General features: G+C 36.1%; 1 protein-coding gene across 2 annotated transcripts in view; it reads left to right on the top strand.

Moving 5' to 3' along the window:
• LOC117182365 (UDP-N-acetylglucosamine--dolichyl-phosphate N-acetylglucosaminephosphotransferase) overlaps positions 1-13,536 on the top strand; it is a 174,950-nt gene extending 161,414 nt beyond the window's left edge. For both annotated transcript variants that reach the window (XM_033375561.1, XM_033375560.1), the window contains exon 8: positions 13,431-13,536. The gene's annotated coding sequence lies outside the window, so the exon portion shown is untranslated. The remainder of the gene's footprint in view (positions 1-13,430) is intronic.
• The last annotated feature ends 8,291 nt before the right edge of the window (positions 13,537-21,827 follow it).

The following is a 21,827-nucleotide window of genomic DNA, read 5'->3' as shown; positions in this document are numbered from 1 at the left end:
AAAGAAAGAGAGGTATCGAGACCTTATAAGGGAGTTGCAACGATTGTACCCTGAATATTCTGTTAAACTGATCGTCCTTATCATCGGCGCTCTTGGAGGTGCAAAGCTTTCACTTGTTAATAGCCTAAAAAGCATCCCTGCGTGTCAACAATATGCTAGAACACTTGTGGGAAAAATGCAGAAGGCGGTTGTCCTTGGGTCGCTCCGTGTTCTTAGGGTCCACGAGGCTTTTGCTGGATCGTCGTATTGATTCCTTTACAGACTGTAACCACCTATCTCACGGTTGTGAGACGTGGTTATGGCTGAAATTTTACCGCGATTTCGCTGGAGGCGGGTGCAATTTTTCAGATTAGCACCCGCTCCCGGCGAAATCCTGCGGTTGTCCTTATGACAAATTTTTAATTATATATGTACTTTAAGATAATGCAAAAAAATCGATGTTTTGGACCAGTCACAGTGGTGTTCCCCCTTAACAACTTTATTGCATGGGCACGGTTATTAGAGGCTTTAGATGTAAGCGGCATCAGCGGGCGGAATAAAGTGCCAAGGAGTTCCTTGAGTAGCAGGCTGACTCTGCAAATCCCTATCATTACGTATTTTCAAAAGAATATTGCGTAGCGCCTTTTCAGCGCCCTGAAATGTGGTAGCATTTTCGCTGTAAATGTGCAGCGGCAATCTTCGGCGATTTGTAAAGCGATGTTAAGTGGCTAAAGAAGCTTCAAAAGTATATTCTGAAACAAGCTCCAAATTTATCGCCCATGTTACGCAGCAAACGAATAAGGCGACGTAACCCTTGTAGCTTTTTGCCCTCTGTCTGGAGATACGCGTACGTTGAAAAGGCCTGCGTAGTCGACCGCAGTATTCTACCCATAAGCTACTGTAAAATAGTAGGGCGCTGACGCACGCATGAAACACTGGCTTTAATCAACCTTTTAACGAGCGTACGAGCTCCCAAAACCCAAAATCTTTAACGCAGCTTACGCAATGAAAGCTGTTTACCACCAGGAAGTGACCTAGTGTGAGCATGTTGGGAAATACGCTCACTTATTCGGTGACGTTGTAAAATAATAGTAAGCTTCTCATTGTAACTAATTGGAGCTTTACGTAAACGCCCTCCCAATCGTATTACACTGGATGCATATAGAAACGGGTGCACTGTCTTCAACGACTAACTTAATTTTATTTTATCGTGGCGTTCAAGAGCGAGCAACTCAGGATCGAAGTTTTCTTTCTGAATTCGCCGAACCCAGTATGAGGAACCTTGATGAATTTTATCTAGCGAAAGAAACAAAGTTTTATGCTGGAAGGCAGATTTCGGTAACCTTCCGATTTTGATTAGGAAGACCGTGATAAATCGAGTACAGTAAGCAGTCATTCTTAACAATTTTGGCCAAGACGATATCCTATTAGCCAAATCGAAGAGTCGCGTCCAGTGTCGACCATGCCACCATAAGGGATGATCCTTTAACTCCCCTGGAAAAATACCCCTGGAAGCACAATCAGCGGGATTGTCCTTGGTGGGAACATGTCTCTACTTGGAATTTGGAATAAGCTCTTGAATGTGAGCCACTCGATTGGATACAAAGGTATGACAGGTAGACGAATGCTCTGTAAGCCAAGCTAAAACCACTGGAGCATCAGAGTGGCAGTAAAAAGGAATATTTTTAAGATCTATTGTTGTGGTAACAAAATGCAAAGTCTTAGCTAATAATTGAGCTCCGCATAATTCAAGTCTAGGTATAATTACTGGAAGAATCGGAGCTACACTAGATTTTACAGTCAATAAGGTAACTTGTACACTTCCGTCCTCCTGAAAAATACGGGGATACACAACTGCTGCATAGACTCTGCTCGAAACGTCAGAAAAGCCATATAGTTCGCATCCTAAATTATCAGCGCCTTGTCCAGTCCATCGCGGTATCCTAATAACTTTGAGTTGCGCAAGACTCTGATAATATTTGAATCAATGTTCCTCTAAGTCTGTGGGTAATGGCTCATCCCACTGCATTTTTTGAAATCAAAACTGTTGCATTATGCACTTAGTGATTGTTACTACCGAAGATAGCCAGCCGAGTGGATCATATAACTTGGCCATAACAGAAAGAATTAGGCGCTTATACGGAGATTTCATAGGTCGGGAGTCAACCTTAAATCGAAAAACATCGGATGTAGAATCCCATTGCAAACGAAAAACTTTCAGTTTAATGTCCTCACCCATAAGAAAATAATATGCTCGCTCATGATTTCCTAAGGGACAGTCTTAGAATAATAATGCATTATTACTTGCTCATTTTCTTAAATAAAAACAACCCTTTTCAAAAAGATGAATGACTTGGGTTCTTAATTTTCGAGGTTCGTTAATTTCATCAGTGTCAAAAAGAATATCATGTACATAAATTTTATTTTCAAGAACTGATTTGGCTGCATGAAAATTAGAACCTTCATCATTTGCTAACTGTTTAATTACTCTGTTAGCGATGTAAGGAGCGCAAACAGTACCTATGTGACCGTATTTAAATTCCAAGCCTCTACCTTTTGTTTAGAGGAATACCAAACTATACCTTGATATATTCTATCATGTGATCAACTATAATCTTTCAACAAATGTTCTCCATGTCGGCGACAAACACGAAGCGACCAAATCGCCAGGGTATTATAATGGAGATAAAATCCGTGAGAGTTTTAAGCCCGATGTGAAGATGCGCAATGAAGGATGTGTTATTGGATGTCGAACTGGCGGCATTAAATACTACTCTTAAATAAGTAGAACCATCATACTTAAGGATAGGATGATGGGGAATCAACTTCCGAAAAATCCTGAACGCGTTCCATGTGACCTAAGTGTTCACATTCGGTTGAAAAATCTGTGAATTGACAGAAGAAAGCTGAATCCTTGTGCAAAGGATCACTTTCTGTCCTTGAAAATAATTTTTCTCTATTTAAGGAATTGCCAGTGTCTATCGGAGGGCCATTGATAAATCGAAACAAAATGCTGTTCACAACTCATTTCATCAGCAGTCAAAATCGATCTGGATGGAGGTTCCTCCATTTCTCAGCACCTAAGCAAGTCGTCGTGAATGACTTCCTAGGTTATCCGCTCCTAGAATGATATCTATAGGTTCTGAGCCATATGGATCATAGTCTGCTAACGAATGTTCTTTTAGTTCCCTTTTAATTCTTCCTCCCAGTCTTACATATGGAGTGTAAGTCGTTGAATGTAATAATACTAATGCCTGCATAAATATTGGTTCGATCGTACCCATCTTTGGTAAAAGTAATACTTGAGCTAACTTTTTTGCGGCACCTATCATCTGACCTCCCACGCCGCAAATGAAAATATTAAGGGGATTTATTAGACTGACAAAACGGGATTCCATTTTAAAGCCGAAATTTTGAATATTTTGTTTTGCTTTTTTGCATACGGCATCTAAATATTGGTCTGTTTTTCTGAACAGCGCCGGTTTTTAGAAAAAATGTTTATATTTTGTTTAATAATGAAAAAATAGAGAACAATAGAGAAAAATGGCAGTAACACTCAGTGTGGATTATCGCAGCATTCTCATCGACTCTCGTGAAACTCAAGAGACAGGCACCCTGGGCCGCATAGAATGGCCCGTCGAATAGCTCATAAATAATGACCCTTTCATTGTTATGAGATGCAGATTAGTTACAAAAAATCAAAGTATGAAAGCATAGATTGATTCAATTTTAATTAGGAGAATTAGTTTATTCATATAATTGGAAGAAAGTAAAAACAAGATTTATGAAAATCGGTTAACATTTGCAGTAATAATAGAAATTTTAAAGTGCACACGAAAGTGTAGCCGGATACGTCGTAACGTTTCGAACCATGCGCAACGAAATATCCTTTCATTGACATGAAATTTATGCCGTTTACGAAAACTAACACTTCAAAGGATGGCTGGATTCAATTTAATTACAAGAATTAGTTTTCTTCATATAATTGGGAGAAAGAGAAAAAAATATTTATGATAATCGGTCAATAATTGTAGTACGAATGGAGGCTTTGAAGTCCATACAAAAGTGTAGCTAATTAAAAAGTGTTATCAAATTCGAATAATAAGCTTTAATAAATGAATTAGCAGTTTGCTAGTTGAAATGTGACAAAAGCTCACTAAAGCCATTATTGAAATAAGATTAAATAAAAAATAGGTTTAAAAATATGAGTGTTAAATATTCTATCTATATATAAATCGAAAATTATTAAAATGTATGTTTTTGAGAGATGTACAGCATTCTTGAATCGCAGATATCCACACCTTTATATTCGCTAAATATCACTTTGCGAGTTTCCAAGTTCCAATCCAAGTTTCGGTGAAATGTTTAAATTGAAAAGAAACAGTGTGTTCTGTTCATTAATCCACTTACTTTCATTGGAGATAGATCTTCTTTATCTTCATACAGCTTCAACATAAATTATCACTTGTCATCCATAGAGCAATTACTGTGGAAACTGTATCAATACAAAGAAGACCTACCACCAATAAAAGTAACTGGATTAATTAACGGAATATTTTGTTTCGTTTCAATTTAAATATTTCACCGAAACCTGGATTCGAACTTGGAAACTCTCAAAGTTAGGAGCAGTCAATACCGGCGTTGTAGAACTAAAGTTTGGATTGGATTAAAATTCAAAATGTAGCAACGTGTTATGCTTACGATGGCACTGACCACATGTATACTTGCTAGAACAGTTGTAAGGTTTATGACCTAGTGTCAGACAGTTAAAACAACAGTTATGTCGCAGAACATGTTCTTTGTGTTGATAAATCGAGACTTCTCTAAATTGTTTACATTTAAAGAAATAATCTCTTTGCACATTAAACATTTAGAGTTAGTTGAAGCATTGTGACCTTTAACTGAATGCCCTTTATTATTCTTACCCTTTTCCGACAGTTTTGATTTTGATAGTTAAATCGCTTCCAAAGTGCGAATGCGCGTTAATAACAAATCATCTAATTTTTTTGACCAAATTAAAAAAATGAATTTAAAGCGTATACTTTTATCTATAACACCTACAATTTTTATTAAAATTCGTTTAATGGTTTCAGAAATATAGAGATTTAAAAAAATGTGATACCAAAATTCACCATGGCGTAACTGCCGTAATTTTGAAAATTTTAAAAAATCCTTTGGACACTAAATGTATCTTATATAACACTATGATTTTACAAAGTTGAGTTAAAATCGAACAACCACTTTCAGATCCTGATATTCCTGACGTAAACTGACCCTCACCTAAATATAATTTTCTTAATTTATTTTTAGACTTATAAGTTCACTAGTATGTCGTTCAGCACTAATGTTAAATATTTATGTTAACAAATCATTTTTAAAATACACTAAGCTGAAAGGCCAGCAAATTCAGTGTACGAATTAAGTATTATAACATTAATATTGATGCTGTCACGAAAACAGAAATATAACAGTATAAGCAAAGTAACTTTACGTGTTAACTTCAATCATAATAAGACTGTCCTTGCGTAATGCACAAGAGACTGCTGGAGACTTCGCTGAACGCAACTTCAATTCTTCATATGGCCACGGAGAAGTAGAAAGAAAGCTAGTGACAGGTGATTGGACTGTAACTGACAGTTAGCCCTCGCGAACTTTTCTAACTCGTTTTTAACGCGAACTTTTTCACTTTTAGAGTTAGTTCTTCTTTTCACTCTCATGTCCGACTCGAAGGACCAAAAATGTTATTAACTGTTCTTCACGGTAAGGGTCGGCAAGTTCCCTAATGAACTGATGATCTACCATTACACACCGAACAAGTGAAAGCTGTTGAAAATCAAGCAGTACATGTTGACTAAATATGGGTGTGATGTGATGCAACCATGAGAATACAGAATAAGAGGGGTGGGTTAGAAAGAACAAACTTTTTCTTGCTGACCTATCGCACGTATTCGGCGACCTCTCTTTTTGTCAAAAATTCACCCAAGCCCGATGAAGTGCAGAGTTTTTAAAGAGAGGTTTACAAGCTCCAAAAACTGAAATTATAGGATATTGCTAAGACTATCATCGGGTTCAAGTAGATTTACGATAATATATGAGGAGGAATATCCATCAATTAGTAACGAAGATGTGAGGAAAGCACTTAGGGCTACAAGAAACTTTTCCGCTGCAGGACCAGATTAAGTCAAGAACTTTTAGTGGAAGAAGTTTACTTCTACACATCAACATCAGGCCCGAATCTTCGCCTCATATTTAAAGTCATAGATGCCTATTTTGTAGTGGCTGGTCGTAACACATACAATACTCCTACCAAAGAAAGTCGATTTGTCCAAACAACGTTGCACGAACAACGTGGCTTGAAAAAAGGTGTAGCTTTCGATTCCATCATTCATAGATTTATCATCTGCCTGTTAGAAAGCTTAAAATTCTATTCACACTCAGTGAGGTTCATAGAGAAATCGATATGCCCCTAAAAAACAAGATTTTCTGTCTCATCTGGAAATTATCACGTGACTAAGAACAGCGTCACCTTTCAGAGAGGCGTCTTTCAAGGTTACATCGTGACCCCTCTGACATGATTAAGTGTGACAAGAATAACCTTAGTGTGTGATGCCAGATCCTGAGTTCGTGAGCACACTTTCAGGCCCTTTTCATAAATGGTCTACTGATCCGTTGTTGGCTTTCACCTTCGCTTTGAGTCAGCTAAAGCTTTCGACGCACCATAAATAGAGCAATTCATGGTCCAGATGTCGGACGCGTCCAAGATATCCTCACGAAGGAAGGCATCCATTTCAGCCAGATCTTGGAGATTAAGAGGAATATGGATGCTTATGTTCCTCCATGTCCTGAAATAGCTATCCTCTCGCAGGGGGTGTCTACTTTTTGTGGTTGATCCTAATGTCGCTACCTTCTTTCCTCTGTGACTTTTCAATTCACAGGCTGGGGAAGCACTGTCGGTTGATATCCAGTTTGCGAGAGGTAGACAGCTTGATTTCGCAAAGGAGTCTGCGATACTTGCGGAAGCTTGGGTTGTTTCCGATACCACAGAGTGTGCATGCGGCATCTTGTACGCATCCCTGCGCAATTGGCTGGGACTGCTTATTCATTTCTGTAACATTATTCAGTAGAAACTCACACGGGAAAGACGTATCTCTACAGGCATAAAGCGGCCTTAAAGTGCCCTACCACCACCCTTATCGCTCTTACACTGTTGGCGGGGACCCTGCCCTACCGAATGCTCCGAAGAAGATAAACTCAATTGTCCAAAACGAACAGTACCAAATTGTCTGAAATCAAGATTTTCAGACTGCAGTCTTCATTGTACCTTCAAGGCCTGACATTGTACTCCAGAACTTGGAAAAACGAATTATATTCGTGATCTAATTCTCGACTCTGGCTGAATACAACATCACTGGAAGGGATAGGGGAAATCAGGAGGGGTATCAAGACCTTAAAAGGGACCTGCAACGACTGTACCCTAAATTTTCGGTCAAAGTAATTGTCCTAGTGATCGGTGCTCTCGAAGTTGCAAAACTGTCACTGGTTCGTTACCTTCAAACCAAATCCGCATGCCAAATATATGTCGAGGCACTTACGAAATGGACATAGAAAGCTGTAATTCTTGGGTCGCTCCGTGTTCTCCGTACAGACAAAGGTTTCGCTGACCTGTCTTTGTGATCTTATCGTACCCTGCGATTACCTATCTCATCTCACGTTCGTGAGACTTGGCCATAGATGCGATTTACCGCGGTTCTATTGGGAGCCCGTGTCCGAGAAAAATCCTGGAAACGCAACAGCGCATCCCAAAAAATCCGTAGATCTGACTCAGAAAACGTTATATAGTTTTATTTTTTAATTGTTAACCCTTTCGTTACGACAGTTCGCTCCGTCAGAATAACTCCACTGAATGCGGTACCGCGCCAAAAAGTGTGCATTTTGCACACTTTATTTGTTGTTATAATGTTGTACTTTTGTACCAGACAAATACTTTACTCGCGAATTAAAAAAAAAACAAAAAAACTTATTTCAACGTGCAGAATATAATACGAGCGTTCAAAACATACTCTTAGTAGGATTAATCCAATGCGGGTCAATATAATTGCATATTGCACGCCGGTTAAATATTAATCACTGATCATCAGAAGTGTCCAGCGTAAGACGCTTGCGGGATAGCAAGGAATCAGTAAGAGGGGCATTGAATTAACAGTGCGCATCCGATTGGGTGACGCTTCGTTTCTAAGATAGCAGCATCATACGATAACAAAACGCACTGCAGACACACACAGAAGTCAACGCGTGGGTGCCGCATATATCCGGCGCTCGTAAAGAAAGGGTTAAAAACACATCAGCCAAGGTTTAAAGCCATTACTTAGTCATATTGAATTCGTGAAAGGAACGCCATGAAAAAAGAAACCATCTCCAAAAAAAACCTTGTGAACGTGACAGAGCGCCTCTCTAGGAAAATTGCATCTGGGTTACTGAAATCATTTTGTGGTTTAATTATTTGTCAAGGTAAGAAAGTACGTTCAACTAGTTTTTTTCCTCTGCCGAACCATAAAAGTATTACCTAGAATGTAACAAGCGTTTCCAATTTATTGAAAAAAAAAAAATAACTTTTGAGTACTTTTGCAGTTCCATCAAACCGTGAAAGCAACGTCCTAAAAGGAGTTATTATTTCGGAGAAAACTACTATAAAATAAGCAAAATCCCCTTAAAAGTACATATCTAAGATACAAAAAGCATATGAATGAAATTTGTTACTTACGTCCGCTTGCACTGTCGCTCTTCAATTTATCGCGAGAATGATCTAATGAAAATTCTGTTTTAATTTGGCTTTTCCACGACTTGTCTCAGTAAGAGTTAAAAACCAGAACAAGAGACAACGTTTGGAAAACTTGAAGAGTTATTATATTCAATTCAAAGTATATAGTGCGTTATACTCACCTTACCCAAGAGAGTTGCAATTATGCTACACGAAAGTAGAAATTGAACCCAAAAATTGGGAAGCCACGTAGCCGACCGAACGAGACACCACACTTCCACTGCTATTGCTACCCCGCAACAGTCGAGAGGTTTGGAGCGACAGACCCTGAGAGAATTTACCACATAGAATAGTAAAGGGAGCGGGACAATCATCTATGAACCATAAACTTGATTAGAAATGGTAAACATTTTTAAACTAGAAACCCCATTTTACATTACAACTAAAATAAATCCTATAGTATTAAAAAGTGTTAACATCCCGCCCCTTAGTCTATCTACGAAATAAAAGTTTAATTTAGGTGAAAGGTAAAATCAGAAATCTGAAGCAGAATAGAAAGTAATATAGTGGCCTCCTCCAGAAAACTATTTCCGTACACCGTGGACTATCAATTTGAAGAGAGCGGCACGTAACTTGCCGACTTTTTTCGCGTCCAACATGAGATACAGTGTCCCACAAGCATAAAATCAATCATATTAATTGAAAGTTTGTAAAGGCAAATTGAAGGAGAAAGTTGACAGTTGTGTCGGAATGGACTTCAATATGAATGTGGTGAGGAAGTCATTAGCAGAGAAATTTTTATCATGAGATTCCTTTCTATTTAAAAAGTCCCGCGGAGTAAATGACAGATTTTAAATGTTGAGTTACAGTGGTGTTTGAATTTAAATTTGTTTCTGAATCTCCAGCTGACAAAAACATCATAACCAAGGAGAATGAAAAGAAAGAGAGGTATCGAGACCTTATAAGGGAGTTGCAACGATTGTACCCGGAATATTCTGTTAAACTAATCGTCCTTATTATCGGCGCTCTTGGAGGTGCCAAGCTTTCACTTGCTAATGGCCTAAAAAGCATCCCTGCGTGTCAACAATATGCTAAAACACTTGCGGGAAAAATGCAGAAGGCGGTTGTCCTTGGGTCGCTCCGTGTTCTTAGAGTGCACGAGTCTTTTGCTGGATCGTCGTATTGATTCCTTTACAGACTGTAACCACCTATCTCACGGTCGTGAGACGTGGTTGTGGCTGAAATTTTACCGCGATTTCGCTGGGAGCGGGTGCAATTTTCCAGATTAGCACCCGCTCCCGGCGAAATCCTGCGGTTGTCCGTATGACAAATTTTTAATTATATATATATATATATGAGTCAGGTCAGCGAAATTCATGAAATCGCTGCGCACGCATATCTCGGATTTCGCCGCTGATTTTTTATCTGAAAGCACTCTATAAAAGAAGACGATTCACCAAGTTTCAGCCCATTCGGTAAAAATGGAAAAATTTGACAGCCCTTGGAAGTTCGAAATTTAAAAAAAAAGCGCCATTTTGGAAAAATTTTAGAACCCTTCAGTCTTGATCAATTTTGATCCACAAGGTCGTATTTTTTTCTTCATTACTCCAACTTTTATTAAAAAATTTCTCCTAATACTTTTACGCAATTGCAGCGTGTGTACGGAGCATTATATATATGGAGCAGGTATTTTTGTGTTTTGTTTAGGGATGTTTGAAGATTATTTTGTGCAACTTTCGTGAAAATCGATGCTGCCAGAAAAAAGATCTTGGGGTATCAGTATGGACTATTTTCGAAAAAGCGCCATTTTAAAATTCACATATCTCAGCTTGTATTGGGCGAAATTAAAAAAATCTAAAAACATAGTGAAAGCTGCCATCAAGACGAACAAATTACGATGTTGTGGATCATCCACATTATCTAATTAACGTTACAATGGCATCCGGAGTATGCCCTCATTTTTTCGAAAAATTGCAAGTACCTAATGCTCCGTATACGCGCTGCAATTACGTGAAAGCATTAGGACAAATTTTTTAATTAAACCCGGAGTAATAAAGAAAAAAATGCGATCTTATAGATCAAAATTGATCGAAACTTAAGGTTTCTAGAATTTTTAGAGTATGGCGCTTTTTTTCAAAATTTCGAACTTCCAAAGGCTATCAAATTTTCCCATTTTTACCGAATGGGCTGAAACTTTGTGAATCGTCTTATTTTATAGAGTACTTTCACATTAAAAAAATCAGCAACAGCAATGATATAGTATGGACAGTGAACACGTAATAAAATAATGTTAAAACTTAAGGAAATGCCCTGAAAGAGACTGAGCATTAATGTGGCAAAAGCTTAACTTGGCCATGAGATGAATGAACAGTTCAAATCCCGATATATGTTATTATTTTTCAAAAAACAACGCTCGTAGTAAATACCGAAAAGCCATACCCTGAATTTGAAAAAATTAAATAAAATAAAAGATAGTCTCAAAAACGCAATATACCACTTTGTAAAGTGTGAAAGATTTCTTTCCAGATGATAATACAAAAAGAGTAATACGAAACTAAAATAAAGTTCTATAAAACAGAATATTTACTTGACATGACGATATTGTCCTTAAAAATGATCCGACGCACATAGAGTGATTGCTAGCGAAATCCATCAAGATCGTGAAGATGAGAAAGTATAATTATCTTCAACCCTTCCTACTTACGGTAGAAGACCTTGCTACCAGAAATGCATAAATACTTCATCTTCCTAGCTCTTTTAAAAATTGTGGCCTCCTATATGTCATACCATTGTATTTTGTTAAAGTTTCTCTGATGCAAAAGATGCATTCCTCCCACCAGATCAGCCAATATTTTAGTAGAAAAATTTCGTTTTTTCTTACGTTTCTCAATACGATGCGTCAAAATCGAAGCGGTCAAAACTTGATTCATGACGGTTGGAAGGTCCTCGCCCTGCTTAAAAGGCAAACCATGAATTTCTACGACATTAGCTAGAGGAGCCTGCTCCATCAAATTACATTTTCGCCCCAAGTGCGCCAGCTGGGAAGACAATCTATTTTGATTGGCTTGCAACTTTTTTTTCTTTGCAACTTCTTGAAGTTATCGAATATCAAAGACATTGGACGCAATAGTCGTCTTAACCGCAGGGATACGGCGAGAGTTTTGTATAATGTCCTTGATACTATTAATTAAGGTATCTAATTTACTCTGAAACTTTTCAAATAACGCAGCCATATGCTGAAGGGAAGCCTCTTGAACTTCCGTTACTGATTTTATTATGGCCTCATTGACCCCGGCTCCAGAGTTGCTGCGGGTGTCCCTGGCCTGTTAACATTATCAATAACAGTCTCCGTTGTCTTTAATGCAGAAAAACTTTTTCTTTCTTGTCGAGCGATTTCGTTCGAAGCCAAAGTTGAGCACGCATCGCAAAACTACTTCTTAAGGCCCTTTTTTACCTTGTCTCCTTCCTTCATGCATCCATTGTGCACTAAAATGCTACATTTTTCGCATAATAATAGTCTGACGCGGATAAAAAGTTCACAGATTCCAACTACCTGAAGAAACCGTTCAAACCACTTATAAAAATCCGGAACACAACTGCTTCTAGCTTATTTGTTACAAAAAATGTATGCAAAACTCGCCTTTATACAAAAAATGTTAAGCAAAAATACCAGAGCCTGTTAAGCCACGTCAATAGCCACGATCAGTGGCGTAAACAATCTGATCTCTTCTTTTCATCAATTTCTTATTTTTACAGAATATTTTAGAAACATAAGTAAAAATGTCACCTTTTTCGAATGACCGTCAATATATTTTGAATTTGTTAGGAAAACTTTGGTCGGCATATGTGCTTTCTGTTTCACAGTATGTGAAAAATCTCTGCTTATGATCGATCGTCTACCGGTCTAATGATAATACGGATATCTTGAATTCTGAACATGAATTAAATTATTTACTTCCTATTATTTCTTGACTGAAGATGTCAATTCTTCAAGATTTTTACTATTTTTGCAGATGAGCCATGTGGACACCACGATCTTCAATCTATAGTTTTCGACAGGTCAAAGTCCTGCACGGACCAAGTGAGCTCAGCCCCGTCCAGTCCTAGGGCAGTGGGCTAGGCTTTTTGTCAGCTCGTTTATGAAACAAATGCCTGTAAATCTAAGTCCAGCTCGGTCCGTAGTTCGTTGAACCCGACGCGGCCAGTTTTGGGTTTACAGTCTTTTGTGTCACAAAAGGGCCTCCAAAAATCCCGGCCCACGACCTGTGGACTGCGAAGAACTGTGTTAACTCAGCCCGTGCAGAATTGTGCGAATGATTATCTTTCCACACCATTCAATTTTCTGAGATTTTTTTCTGTGAATATGAATAGTGATGAAATTACACTCTTAATGACTTTATTGACGATACTCGATATTTTTTCAGATTCGTTGAATTTTCACCGCATCTGAATGTAATTAGAGTATTGATGTTATTTTGTAAATCAGGGTAATTTATCAAATCATTTCTGATGTGAGATTTTACCGTTTACTGTTCAAATAATTCGTTTCTCCGAAAAATTATTTGACCGGTAACGGCAAAATCTAACACCAGAAATTAATTAATAAATTACCCTGGTCGGAAAAATAACATCAATACTCTAAAGAATTTTTTGAGTTAAAGTAATTCGTACATGTTAAATTATATTTTTACAGATTACCCCCACTCTTGGAACCAGGTTACCGTTTTCGAGAGGATCTTCGTGGAAAAAACAGATCGAACAATTTGTATTATGATAGTAATAAATGTAGTTAAAACCAACTTTTTATGATCATTAACAAATTCTTTTTTATTGTTAGACCTGTGAAGTTGAAAATTCAGGTAAAATGACAAACTGGCAATGTATGAAGGTTAACCGTATACTTTGAAATATATAATCAATAGGTAAGTGTCGAACCATTTATTTTATTTTCAGGACTGTTAAAGTTCAAATAATAGTGAATACTGAAATTATATGAAAAAATACTCTGTTATAGGGAACGAAGTGAAATATAACATTTTGACGATTTACAGCAACATACTTCCTTTGTTCAAAATGGCAGTTGTAATGCTGCGGCTGAAAGTCACTATTTCGTCGAATTTATATAAAACTTAGTATAAGGCTTTCTTCTTTATAGCTGACTTAATATCAAAAGTCTTTTGAGTAAAAAAAATGGCGAATCCAATATAAATGATTTTAAAATTCTCGCATATATGTGTATGAATTTTTTTAATTTGACATTAAAATTGAAATCACCTTAATTAAATTAAATTTTATTACGTTGAGTAAATAAAAATAGTTTAATTGATTAATTTTTTTAAATTTCAATACATTGTTTCTAAATTTAATATCCTTTCAGCCTTTCCCTATTACAACCCTTACATTCTTTACTCTCTTCCAGCCTCATCATCCAGCCTGTCCCTTTTCTATTGCCGTCCAAGTTCCACCTGACTCTTGTCATCCGAAATCTCACTACCAGTTTCCTTTCCAGTGCATCTCTGTAAAATATGTCCCCAGGATTCCAACTGCAATGGCAAATTCTGCACGATCTTTCCCTTCATCTATCCATTACATATGCTTGCTGATTTATTTATCAATCCTAAATCGTATAACGTTCCATTTACTCTCCTTTTTTACCTTTCTCAAATATTCTGGTTTCTCACTACCCTGTACCATTCGTTATGCCTCGATTCCATGATTTTTCTCAGTCTCTGTTCTCTCTTATTAAATATCAGTTAATTCTCTGTTTCTTGCAAAATTCTGATACTTTTCATAGTGGCCGTAATCAAGTATTTTTTCTAGGTGTATCGTAGTACTTGTCATTGAAAGTTTATAATGTTTTGACGATAACTTATAAGTTTTGAGATGGTAAAAAGGTTAATAATATCTTGGAGCCAACAAGCAGTTGCATTTTAAAATGCCATATTATTTCTAAAATTTGATATAAACTTCTATGTTTATAGTTTTTGCTGTACATTTTAAGAGTTATCAATGTACATAAAGGCACTAATTACAGTCGGTTAAATAAGAGCGTGGTCACGATTACTAGCAATCGGTAAATGCGAATGCTGTAATTTTTTTCATATAGAGGTCAGTATAGTCCTTCATGCTTTATGAAAGAGAATCAGCGGACTGTTATTTTTAATACGAACTGAGCATTTTTCCAAAATGAGTGCCGCATACGCTTCGCGCTTCGAAGCTGTTTTTTTTTGTGCTCACACCCTAAAGGTCCCAAAATGGCCCAAGCGGCTGCTGCGAAATATATGCAAAAGTCGAAACAATTTGTGAGTCAGTGGGTGAATCGTTTCAAAGAGGTGAAAAATGTTGAGGACTTACCAAATCGCGGTTTTGTCCAAAGTATGCCTCGAAGATACCAAGCCATTATTGACGCTGAAGGTTATTGGACCTGCTACTAATGTATTTGCATGAAAGTTTTCGATCAAATAAACCAATATTTGAAAGAATTTTCTTATTGAGTCTTTTCATTTTACCACAACAGTGACCACGCTCTTATTTAACCGACTGTACTAGTTATATATTTTAATGCAAATTAAAAGGGGAATTTACATGTACGCTTTTAAATTTTACTGATCAGAATTTTGTTGTGATTCAAAGTTCCCCGTCGTCCCACATTGTAATAAAGATCTTAATGTGAAATTCTATTGATTGATTAGTCTATAATTAAATCTATTGCTACTTGCTATTACATTTGCTTTTTGATAAAGTTATATCCATATATTGGAGTGCATAGTGGTATAAGACAGTTTTTGTGAAACTGTGGAGAACGTCAGAAAGCATGAAGATGTAAGGCTTCTGACAAATGTTATCATTGAAATTAATGAAACAAAAATCAATTTCAATTAAACAATTTATGCATGTTTCACAGTTCTTGACAACTCAAAAATAAAAATAAATGATTTTCAGCAAAATTAAATTTAATCAAAACAAGTTTGGTAATAAAGCAAAATTACTGTATGCAGAAGCGGACGGCTTAATATATTGTTATGGCGGCCATTGTGAGGGTGCGCGATTCAAAATTGTCGTTGCTCACTACCACAGTGCACAACCATTATTACCGAGGTTGTTGACCTTCCCATGCGAATCGCCTTAGATCTAATAGGTTAAAAAGAATGAAACAGGAAGAGAGACAAAGAAGATTGAGAAAAGAACACGCTAATTACACAACGCACTAACTGGACAATAGTATCAATTCCTTGCTATCTTCCCCGCATATAGACTCATACCACTTCATATTAATCATGCTTTCCGGATACACTCAGCAATCTGCGAGACCAATGAATATTGATTACCAATGTTAATTGCAGGGATTCGAACGAAATTAAGGAGCATTTTCGGATATTTTCCGATTATTTCGATAAATTTAAAAGAATTTGGCTAAAAACTAAGCTTAGTATACAAAATGATAAAAGCATAATGAGCCTACGAAGGCACAATGTCAAAATTATGTGTTAATCGTACTTTACGTAAAGATTTTTCTTGTTGATGAACAAACTAACCTTTAGAAAAAATCAAATGATACACAGACAAATTCGTTAAATTATAATTGAGTAACTGTTAGATTGAAATTATTTATTAGTCTACAACGACTGAAAAATAAGTAAATCGTTCCATTATTTAACATTTGGATCCATTATTTTAATAAGTTTTGAATAATAATAACCAGTAGGCTCGTTTACAACAATATAAAATACAGTTAAAATAATTAATTTGTTCGTTCCCAAGAGTAATCGACAAACTAGAGAATGAGTTTAATATTAGGCGTACACAAAATTTCTACCCGTTTTAAGAGGTAACACCACTCTAGAATTTTGGAAATAACGATTTTTCTGTTTCAGCCTAAACAATACTTTAGGGTCATTTAAAAATGTGCAGTTGGGCCGATATATGATGCAGATATTGCAGATTAGAGATAAAAAAATTTTCAAGGATTTAATTGCTCGTAAAACTTTAAACGCGGTTTTCTCGAAACAACTTTTTTCAAACTGGGAGGACGTTTTACTTGAATATCGTTTCATGGATCAATTTGAAATTTTGACTGCAGCTTCACAATTAAATTATCTGTCGAAGTATTTAGTCGTTTTTTGATTTGATATCAACATTTTTTAATGCACAATGTACTGCTTTTTTCGACAAAAAATCGTTTCATTTCTTCAAAATTGCACTATTCCTACCAAATTTGACTTTCAAAAAACCCTGCGTAGTTCTACATCCAATCGCATATAAATTATCAAATTTTCCGGTTTTTTGTTCCAGGTCTTATACTTTATGAGAAAACTGTCCTTACGCGAAGGTCTTTTAAAAAAATACGATTTTAAGGAGGGTTCTTTCGCCGCCATTTTGTATCAAAATTAAAATATTTTTTCCATACTTTAATATGTGTTAATAAATTAGCCTTCTAAAAGAAAATCCTATTACTTTTTTCATACTCCCAAAATAAATCGTCCAATGTAGGCTTTTTTCTGCCGCTAGAGTGGTATAACCCTCTAAGTAATTTTTTTTTATTTATAAAAATCTAACAAAATGCAAGTATTTATTAATATAGTGGTTATTGGCTTTGATTACTCTTCGAAAACACTCAGATAATTGATGGATTCAATGTCGAAAGAAGGCTAGATCTTTTAACGCTATAAAGTCATCAACCAGTTTTTGCACTTCAGCTTTAATTACAATTTAGTGCTCAGCTAAGTTCTTTTTTAAGGAGCTAAAAATGTGGTAATTAGACGGGACAATGTCTGAAGGGTAAGTGGGATGCGGAACCACGGAACTTCTATGTGGCTTAGCGTTGTCGAGCTGTAATATTACTGGGTTTCGTTAATGCCCATATTATGATCACTTTTCTTAGACTTTTTTCGCAAAACAGATCAAATGAAAAGAGTAACTCTGGCAAGCGTTATTATTTTCAAATAAACCGTTTGGCGAAAAAAAATCCAAGCAAAGAGATTATAGTCTGGGCATGGACAAAGAGCAGTAATATTACAGCACGAGAACGCTATGCCACATAGTAGCTCCGAGGTCCGTCAATCCATAGGAGAATTGCAATTAGAAATTCTGCCGCATCCGGCTTAATCTCCAGACCGTGCCTGTCCAATTACCATCTTTTTCGCGCGTTACAAAACAGCTAAGCTGAGCACTAAATTCTGATTGAAGCTGAAGTGCAAAAAATTGTGAATGACTTTATAGCGTCAAAAGATCAAGCCTCCTTTCGCCATGGAATGCATCAATTGTCTGAGTGTTGGCGAAGAGTAGTTGAAGCCAGTAGCCACTATATTGATGAATACTTGCATTTTTAAAAATTTTTATAAATAAAAAGAAAGATTCTCAAAACGGGTAATCTTATTTGTACACCTAATAATTATTATAATCATTAAGTACCAATTCTAGTTAACAATTTACGAAATTATCAGTAAAGTATCTCATTCACGGGACCTAGAAAACGCAATTAACTATGAAGATTTTATTTAAATAATTAATGAAGTATTTAAGTTAGCTGCTTAGCAACACTAAACGTGTCTTCAGGTGTCTTAGTAGCAACATTTTTTGAAAATTCAGCACTTAATGGACACGCGGACCACATCTGGCCACCACTGTTCCCAGGATAAAAATGCAAACATTGCGACAATGATTCCCAAGATTGGAACTAATTGTTCGCAAGGTTAAAGTTGAAGTTTCGCCCGCCCGTCGGTATTTTGTCTCGCGGGGGGTTCGGTAAGCGGATGATCACTTCCTAAAAAGTACGAATTCGGAAATGCAGTGATAAATGAAGAGAATTTTTGCAACGTACAAATTCAAAAAATTAAATAGCTGGAGTATCTATAAATTCAAAAGTCAACGAGCTATGTGGTAAACTACGCTCCGCAATAATAACGCATCCTGCACAAGAAAATGTCAGAAATACTCTACCGATAGAAATCTCAGAGCATTCTCAGGCGAAATAGGCTGGACTTAGTCTCAGAGATAGTCAGAGAGATTTACGTCATTGTCTAGGTCCTTTTAGAGGTTTTTTTAAGAGTAATGCGACAGTCATATACTGGTCGTTTTGTATTCGTCACGTAGCCGGCGGGCAGAGTTATTTAGTGGTTGTTCGTCGCTAACCCTACTCTGGCTTTGTAAATTTTTCTTCAAATTATTAACACTTTTTATTTTAAATTGATGAATTTTCTCACTATAATTATTTGTTATTATAACTTATATACTAATATACATTTTTTGAGTTGAATACAAAAATATTGTCTTTTTTAGCGTATCTCATTTCATTTCCGAGAAACGTTGTATTAATTCCAATTTTAAACATTAAAAAAAAGTCAGATATCTGAAATCATCCAAACCCGCAGATTCCGAATTATTATGTTTTAGGCTGTGTTAAAAAATCAATTATTGGTTTCAAACATCCTCTTTTTTTATATAAAATTAATCTTGGTTGGAAATTCATCTGTTTGTTTGAAACTTCAACTATGTATTAATGCCTTTAAGGAAAATTTTCATTATGTCATTGTTGCTTGAAAACTAATCGTCTTTTGTGGAGAATTAATTTTATGGGTAAAAAATCAATCTGTTTCTTATTATTTTTAACACAGATGTCGAAATTCGATTTTGTATTGTCTTATTTGGGGAAAAAGCGTCTCGCATAATTGACTATAACAAAAATTTTATCGCTGAGAGATTCTGCTGAATAATGTATAGAACCTGCTTGACTTTAAGTGAATTCTATCTTATTCTAAATACTTTTTATAATACTGCTCATACATTGAAAATTAATTTAGTTGAAAACAATTTACATCTGTATATGGTTTCTCACAATTTATAATAATAAATTTCGTACAAATAGATCATCAGAAAAATAACATAAAAAGGAATAAAATAATAAAAAATTTAATATAATTACATACACGTCACTGCAAGATTTATCAATAATTCTTAATAAAATTAAACAAAATTTAAATTTTAAAATCAGTGATTTTCATTTTTTATTGGTTCACAACTAAGATATCAATCAAAAAATACTGCTTCCAATTGTAAAACTGCGTACTTACAAGATATTGTGTACTTTTTATAGATTTCATAAAATTCTCTGATATAGGCCTCCATTGTGTCTACTGTTTGGTGTCAAATTCATCTGTTTTAGCTAAAATTTGAAATAATCTGTAGAAAATTTCATTTTTTTGATTGAATATCAACTTTTATAAACTAAAAACTGCATTATTGTATTTTTGTTTACAATTTGATATTTTTTATTGAACCTTCATCTTTTTTAGTTAAAAGTGGAATTATTTGTTTGAAAATTTATGTATTTTGTTGAAAATTTGTTTTTTTTGTTAGAAATATAAAATTACTTCCTTGAAAATTCATCTTTTTAATTGAGAATTCAATTATTTTGTTGAAAGTTCCTTTAAAGTTAGTCCAAAATTAATTTATGTAAGATAAAATTGGATTATATCATTTTGGTAGAGAATTGATATTTGAAGTTAAAAATTGCTCTTTTGTAGTTGAAAATTCAACCCTTTGGTTTGAAAATGCACATATTTAGATGAAAATTCGTTATTTCGGTAGGAAATTAGTCCTCTCGTTTGAAAATTCATCTTTGTGATTAAGAACAAAACTATTAAGTTGCTTGTTCCGTTTTTTTTTGGTAAAAATTAAATTCTCTAACTGAAAATTTAACTATCCCGCTTTTGGTGAAACACTGAAAATTTGAATTAAAAATGGATATTTTTGGCTTGAAAATTCAATTATTTGTTTCAAACATCGTCTTTTTATATAAAACTAATCTTCTTGGTTGAAAATACATCTGTTTGCTTGAAAGTTCAACTATGTAAAGGGTTTTTCAATAAGAGCGCTACAAAAGTTTTTTTAAATAAAACAAAAACGGTTTTGGATATAAATGAAATTCTTTATTCATGTGAAAGTACATTCGATGCCATTATGTATGGAACTCGATTTCTTTTGCATGGCCACCACGGGCATGCTTGCAGAAGTCCAGACGCTGAACCCAATTTTCAACGGTTTTCAAGCATAATTCGGCCGATAATGCTGCAATTTCACGTTCGATATTCGTACGAAGTTCATCAATCGTCGCTGGCTTGTTGGCATAGACCACAGACTTGACGTAACCCCACAGGAAATAGTCTAACGGATCAAATCGCACGACTGAGGCGGCCAATTGACTGGGCCATTTCTGAGATTTTCGCTGTGTGGCTTGTGGCGCCGTCCTGTTGAAACCACATATTGTCCAAGTCCATATCATCCAATTCGGGCCAAAAATATTCGGTTATCATTGAGCGGTAGCGATTCCCATTCACAGTAACGTGCCGGTCTTGATCATCACGGAAGAAGTACGGCGTAATGACGCCGCCGGCCCATAAACTGCACCAAACCGTAATTTTTTCGGGATGTAATGTTGACTCATGGAGTTCGTGTGGGTTCCTGCCTGACCAATAACGCATATTTTGCTTATTGACGAAGCCATTCAGCCAGAAATGAGCCTCATCGCTGAAGATGATTTTTCTCGATGAAAATCCGGATCATTTTCAAGTTGTTGCTCAGCCCAATTCACGAACATACGTCGCTTTTGGTGGTCAAGCGGCTTCAGTTCTTGCGTCAATTTGATCTTGTAAGGATGTAGACCAAGATCTTTTCGCATAATACGCCACAACGACGTCACATATAAGCCCAACGCTTGTGAACGACGTGTGAGAGACTGATTTGGGTCTTCCTCAATTGATGCGCCAGCGGCAGCAATATTGTCGACACTATGGGCACTTCTTTGTCTCACTGGCACGGGAACATTTTGCACTGTACCTGTGTATTCAAATTTTTCCACTAGACGCTCAATTGTTGATCTGGCAGGACGATTATGACGACCATAAATTGGACGTAGCGTTTTTAAAGTTGAGGCCACTGACTCCGAGTTTCGGTAGTAAATTTTAATAATTTCGACTCGTTCTTGGATCGTATATCTTTCCATGATGAAATGGCAAACCTTACTGAAGAGAAATGTCAAAAGAGCGGGAAAAAAATTGCGTCGTTTGCTGTCACTATCGTTCTACTTTTGTAG

Source organism: Belonocnema kinseyi, chromosome 10, assembly GCF_010883055.1.
Source record: "Belonocnema kinseyi isolate 2016_QV_RU_SX_M_011 chromosome 10, B_treatae_v1, whole genome shotgun sequence".
Taxonomy (NCBI): domain Eukaryota; kingdom Metazoa; phylum Arthropoda; class Insecta; order Hymenoptera; family Cynipidae; genus Belonocnema; species Belonocnema kinseyi.
Note: the sequence above shows the minus strand (reverse complement) of the source record. Positions and strands in the feature narration are given on the sequence as shown.